Raw genomic sequence first — 7,821 nt, 5'->3', positions numbered from 1 at the left:
AGTAGTAGTAGTAGTAGTAGCAGTAGTAGTAGTGCTCGTGCGTGTGTCGTCATAGAGACTACATTTCTGCTTGTTACCCTTCAGTCCGATCAGTTACATCAGTGTGCATGAAACCCTAGGCAGTCGAAGGGTGTCCGTCCCTTAGCTATCTTCATTCGGAAGTAATCGCCAAGATGCCACTTCTATATCTTCTTTGTTCTATTGCTTTCTGTTATTTCATTTTTATACTGTTCTATTCCATATTGGAACTTGTGCTGTAGATATGGCAGAGGTTTTCTTGGTAGCAAAAACAAGATTGGTTAGTACATAACTGGGACACAATACTGATGTTCCACTTACGGCAACTAGTCATATTTGCTCATTAATCAAGCAACAAAATGCACTCGTGGAAAACACGTAGTCTATGCTCCCTCCATTTACTGAATTTCGTTCGGCCTATCAACGGCATGATCCTTTATACTAAACAGTTGTTTAACGCCAAAAGGAAGATCGTTTGCATATATCTTATGCTGCAAGACGTCCCAGAGTTTACCACCTACACACATCTATGTCTGCATTAATCAAAGTTTTTAAAGTTCTAAGGCAGCGAACTGGGAGAGACCGTTTGCTTGCAGGAAAAAAACGCTTAGCAGCGTTTCGTCTCTCACTATGTTCTAAGTCCAAATTTCGCTTAGGTAAAATTTGTTTTTTATTCTTTTGGAGTTGATAATACAAGTACCAGTTGATTGCTGGGATCGAAGTAATTGACTTACCCGACCTGAAATATTGCTGACCCTGTGCCAAAATTTCAAATCACTATTTCTAAGGTACACGCTGTTATTTGTGGCATATTTGGATGCTACTTCCAGGAGATCGAATGTGAGGATAAGTAGTATTATACAGACTGCAAGATAAATTTAATAATAATAATAATAATAATAATAATAATAATAATAATAATAATAATAATAATAATAATAATAATTATAAAATAACCACCATAGGACTGCAAAAATACCTACTCCAGAAGCAAGGGAAACTAATACAAATAGCCACAAAACACGAGCAAAACAAAAAACTGTTTTCAGTATTTAAGGAAGCTGACAAATACAAACAAGAAATCAATCTACCTAACAAATACGAAGAAGAAGAAGAAGAAACAACAAAAGCTATAAAACAAATGAAATCCAAACTAAAACTAGAACAGCAACGGACCATGATAAAACGATGGCAAGAAAAGCCCCTACATGGTAAATACTGGGCTAAACTAAATGCGAAAGAAATAGACAGAGAAAAATCCCAGCAATGGCTGAGAAGCTCAGGACTCAAAGCAGAGACTGAAGGATTTTTAATTGCTGCACAAGACCAAAGCCTCCCCACCAGAAATTACCAAAAACACATAATGAAAAGAAATATAACAAGTAACTGTAGAATATGTGGAGATCGACAAGAAACAATAAATCATATTATCTCTGGCTGCCCAGTCCTGGCTAAGAAGGAATATATTCACAGACACGACAGAGCTGGGACCTATATACACTGGAAGCTATGCCAACATTATGGAATAGCAACAGAAAAAAGATGGTATAAACACACGCCAGAAAAGGTCACAGAAAACGAGAAAGCAACCATACTCTGGGATATGCCAATACACACAGATAGAGAAATTAAGGCAAATAGACCAGATATAGTTCTCAAAGATCATGAAGGAAAAAAATGCCTTCTAATTGATGTTTCAATACCAGCAGATGACAACGTTTCTCTAAAAGAAATGGAAAAACTTTCAAAATACAAAGACCTGGAAATAGAGATAACTCGAATGTGGAATCTAAAAACAGAAACAATTCCTATCATAGTAGGTGCCTTAGGTATAATAAAAAAATATTCAGACAAATACATAACAAAAACACCAGGACTTACAAATAAATATAACATACAGAAAATTGCACTACTGGGTACTGCACACATTCTACGCAAAACACTTTCAATACAGTAAACATAAGAGCACCACAGCAAACCACAGCACATACCCAAGGCGCACAGAGCTGCGCTCGGTAGTGAAGTGAAAGCACGTTATAAAAATAAAACTACTGAATAATAATAATAATAATAAAACAGTCAACCACCTTCTATATATGGATGACCTAAAATTATATGCTAAAAACGACAAAGAACTAGAAACACTACTACAGACAGTACACGGCTTTACCAAGGAAATAGATATGAAATTCGAATTAGACAAATGTGCCAAAGCAACCCTGAAAAGAGGAAAATTAGTTAAAAGCAGCAATATAACACTAGATAAAGCCAATGAAATAAGAGAACTAGACGAAAGCCAACCATACAAGTATTTAGGAGTCAATGAACTAGATAGGATACAACATACACAAATGAAAGAAAAAATAAAGAAAGAGTACTATAGACGAGTTAGATCAATACTAAAAACAGAGCTCAATGCTAAAAACAAGATAATGGGTATCAACACTTTAGCTGTCCCAATTATAAGCTACAGCTACAGCATCCTTAACTGGACACTAAACGAACTATGTAAAATAGACAGGAAAACAAGAAAAATAATGACAGGATATAGGATGCACCACCCAAAATCTGACATAGAAATGCTATATATACAACGCACAGAAGGTGGCAGGGGTCTTATACAGCTAGAAAACTATTATAAAATAACCACCATAGGACTGCAAAAATACCTACTCCAGAAGCAAGGGAAACTAATACAAATAGCCACAAAACACGAGCAAAACAAAAAACTGTTTTCAGTATTTAAGGAAGCTGACAAATACAAACAAGAAATCAATCTACCTAACAAATACGAAGAAGAAGAAGAAGAAGAAGAAGAAGAAAAAGAAAAAGAAAAAGAAAAAGAATAAAAAAAGAAAAAGAAAAAGAAAAGAAGAAGAAGAAGAAGAAGAAGAAGAAGAAGAAGAAGAAGAAGAAGAAGAACAACAACAACAACAACAACAACAACAAAAACAACAACAACAACTAACACAAGAACAAAGTTAAAATAAAAAAAGAAGAGCATCAACAAGACTAATAAGAAGTAGTGACTATGATAAGAAGCGGTTGAAGTCAAGATAAAAACTCCAACAATGACATCAAATAAGTTTTTCAAAATTAATTTCAAATATTTAGCTAACAAAATGGTGACGGCAATCAGTATGAAGATGGTATTGATGATGATGACGATGATGATGACAATGAAGTGGAGGAGGGGGGAAATAACCATAATTGTGGTGGTGGTGATGGTGGTGGTCCTGATGAGGATGATGATAATGGTGATGATGACAATATTGATGATGACGATGATGATGATGATTGTGATTGCGTTGATGATGACTATAAATGTTCATGACGACGATGGTGGATCATTGAATTACTGCTTAATTATTAATCATCATCGTTTTTAATATCTCCCGCCTCTTTATGACCATCACCAACACCACCACCACCACCACCACCACTACTACCCTCCGCCACCATCATCATCCTCATCACCGCCAGCACAACCACCATCACGAACAGCATCATCATTATCGTCATCATCAGCAACAGTACCATACTATCTCCAACATCAACATCACTATCATCATCATCATCGTCATGACAAACACCACCACGACATCACCACCACTACCACTGCCCCACGTGACAGTAGCAGTAACAGTTATAGTCAAACAATGAGGATAAGGGAAATATAAAATACAAGAATAGTTGCGGAAAATCATTGGTTGGTCGATTCTTAATCGATATTGATTACTTAATTATCCGTATTTGGCATTAACTGGTCCACAGTTCAATGAAATAGCGACGGCTGAGATCATTCCACGTAAAGTGCATAATTTGCATCACTCCTATTTACTCCTATCATCCGGCCTCCATCCATGTTTCTGTCTTGTTGCATTCTTCAGTCTCTCTCTCTCTCTCTCTCTCTCTCTCTCTCTCTCTCTCTCTCTCTCTCTCTCTCTCTCTCTCTCTCTCTGTGTATATATATATATATATATATGAGAGAATGTACGGAAAAAAAGCGACAACAGACGAGGACAGGTGGTGTAAACAACAAAAGGATGTATCAGTTTGACGCTCGGGAATACAGAAAGTCTTTAACGTTTCGAGCTACGCTCTTCAACAGAAAGAATACGGAAAAAAAACAAGGAGAAAAACACGGAGAAAAAAAATTGAATGGTGTTTGGTCAACGATTAATCATGGCGTCTGCGGACAGAAACAGAAATATATATAAATATATATATATATATATATATATATATATATATATATATATATATATATATATATATATATATATATATATATATATAAATAAGGATAAGATCGATATTTAAAATATTGATCTTATCAAGTGGCCAGCATGGGAATAAAAACCATCAAAGGTAATAATTATTTAAAATTATAATACAGGGTATCTAAGAGATACCGCCACGCTGAAAAATAGCTGTCAAATCCTGACTTTAAACCACAATAAATGTCCACATAGCACAAGGAGCTAAGACGAAGACAAAATAAAACAGTAAAAATAACAAGATAATTCCAGATCCCGGATTTCTGGCTTTGCATAAATAATGCTTTGCCTTCATCGGTGGAATATACTCAAGCACATAAATACAAATATATGTATATAAACAGTATACTTACATATACGGACGTATACACACATATATATGCACGTATGTACACGACTAGCTTAAATATCCCGCCTAAAAACTCCTCGTGCGATACGGACAGAATATCAGCGCAGTAAATACACTGACAAAACAAATTTATATAAATAGGGATAAGATCGATATTTAAAATAATGCTCTTATCAAGTGGCCAGCATGGGAATAAAAAACCATCAAGGGTAATAATTATTTAAAATTATAATACAGGGTATCTAAGAGATACCGCCACGCTGAAAAATAGCAGTCAAATCCTGACTTTAAACCACAATAAATGTCCACATAGCACAAGGAGCTTCAGTATATTCCACCGATGAAGGCAAAGCATTATTTATGCAAAGCCAGAAGTCCGGGATCTGGAATTATCTTGTTATTTTTACTGGTTTATTTTGTATTCGTCTTAGCTCCTTGTGCTATGTGGACATTTATTGTGGTTTAAAGTCAGGATTTGACTGCTATTTTTCAGCGTGGCGATATCTCTTAGATACCCTGTATTATAATTATATATATATATATATATATATATATATATATATATATATATATATATATATATATATATATATATATCAATAAGATAAGAAATAAGAGAGATAATTTATAAATCATTATTTATTAATTAAAACAGTGACAACATCTACAGCTGTCTCAATTCTAACCCTTCAGAAAATTAATGAATAAAATAAAAAATTATTTGAAAGTCGAATCTTGTCTGAGGTAGTTTAAGATATAGAAAATAGGTGCTCAATTCCTGCATGTTGAGTATACCGCTGCAAACCGTGTATGCATATATGGATGAAGATGTTTAAAGAAGCGTAAAAAGTAACGAAGACAAACGAAATTCTGTTTCTGATCTGCTTGGATGCATTTGAATACAAGGAATTTGTTCCTTTCTTTTTGATCTCAACATATGGGGATCCAAGATGGTCGTAGTTTTACGATAAAGATATAAATGCTCAGTTCATGGAACAATGTCATATCACTTGTTTACGGCTTATAAAGTAAAAGGGCTAGTAATAGGCATAGAAATTCATGGTGCCTGGTTTTAGGAATGATCAACTTCGTAAGTCTGTTTGGTTTTCTGGGGCGTTGCAATAACTTGAAAGGAAGGCTTTGAATTGAGACAGTCAAAATGCTTAGAGAAGCCGTCACAAGATTCTAGAAACGATACTCCTTGACCAAAATATTGTGTGCAAAGAAAAGATTTTGACAGCAAAGCTGTTGATCGTTACATCTGAAAGGTCCACTGTCCAACATATATCCTGTTCTGGCACCCGCCGACATTTAACTGTTTGGTTTAATGATAAATACATATCTGATGAAGCACATGAAGTAAAGTAGCTGTGAAGAAATGTCTACAAAAGAGCAGGTCTGTAATTTTCCAAGGGACTTGAAAAATTGGGCTAAAAGTTCGCTTGTGATAGGAAGCTATGTGCAGTTCTAATTTTGTATAGAAGATATTTACCAATATGTATAAGTTGAACGACTCCTCTCAAATAAAATGTATAATGTTATCTTTTGCCTCACATTCAATGCCACCTTCGTGTATATAGTTAATATATTTATATAACATACATATATATATGCAGTTACTCTATCCAGATTACAAGTTCATGTTTATACCTGTAATTATTTTCGCCCTAGGATACGTAACTCTCTGCCTAAATGCCAATCTTGAGAAATTAGGGTTCTCAAAACCAGAAGGAAGAAAGGTAATTTGAAGCCTTAAGTTCTATGGATACTATACTACAGCGGGTGAAAACTAAAAGAAGCCCGTCGTATATATATGCATATATTTATGCCTGTGTGTTTTTGTGTCTGCGTTTTCTCCCACCATCGTTTGACAAAAGATGTTGGTGTGTTTACGTCTTCGGGACTTTGCCTTTCGGCAAAGAACACCGATGGAATAAGTACTAGGCTTACAACAAATAAGTTCTGGGGTAGATTGCTGTGACTAAGATCTCTGTAAGGCAGTCCTCCAACCTGTCCTCAGTCAAATGACTGAAACAATAAAAATAGTGTACACATACACACACACACACACATATATATATATATATATATATATATATATATATATATATATATATATATATATATATATATATATATATATGAACAAGGATAATATCGATATTTAAAATATCGATTTTATCAAGTGGCCATTATCCAGTAATTTTTGCTCGTTTATTTTGTCTCTTTGTCTTCTCTCCTGGTGCTATATGAACATTTATTGTGGTTTAGAATCAAGATTTGACTCCTATTTTCAGTGTGGTGATATCTCTTAGATACCCTATATTATATTTTTAAATATATATATATATATATATATATATATATATATATATATATATATATATATATATTTATATATAATGTTGACCACTAAGGTGGACATTTATATATATATATATATATATATATATATATATATATATATATATATATATATATATATATATATATATATATATACATATATATATACATATATACATATATCTGTGTGCGTGTGTGTGTGTGCGTATGTGTGTGTATGTCGGCGTGTGTGTGTGCATGTATGTATTTTAAGTATATATGTATGGATGGATGGATGGATGGATGGCTCAGTGAAAGCTTGTATTGTTTGCTGTGTTCTTGCTGAAGAGCTAAACCTGAACGTATATGAATAAAGCAACGCTAGCATTTCAAGTAATCAATTTACACAGTTTTTCTTTCTTTACGTTGTTACACAGTCTCTATGTCTATTTAAATATTTGCCAAACTCCCTAATAAAATAGTTAAGCGAATTTATTTCACTTATATTTAGAATGTCAGGGAAATGACAATTATATTCTTCTCCTTGCAGATTATACGTGGTTAATGTTTCAGAAACTAGGTAGATTCCCATTTCTGAAAAGCTTAATAGAGACCAGCTGTTTCTGAATTTTCCCATTGGGAATATAGTAATGCAGCAGAACGAAACACAGGCAGAAAACGCTCGCGTTTACTTTCCATATATTCCAAAATGCTATGGCTGTTGATGGGAAGTGATTTGAAGACACTTCACACCTGGTAGACAACTAGGGAAATGAGAAAAACAATAGGTTTTGTTCAGGACAGTTTTGTAATAATAGCTTCTGTATGAGCATGATCTAAATATCAACA

Source organism: Octopus bimaculoides, chromosome 8, assembly GCF_046866305.1.
Source record: "Octopus bimaculoides isolate indiv1 chromosome 8, ASM4686630v1, whole genome shotgun sequence".
NCBI classification, from domain to species: Eukaryota; Metazoa; Mollusca; class Cephalopoda; order Octopoda; family Octopodidae; genus Octopus; species Octopus bimaculoides.
This window is presented reverse-complemented; position numbering follows the sequence as displayed.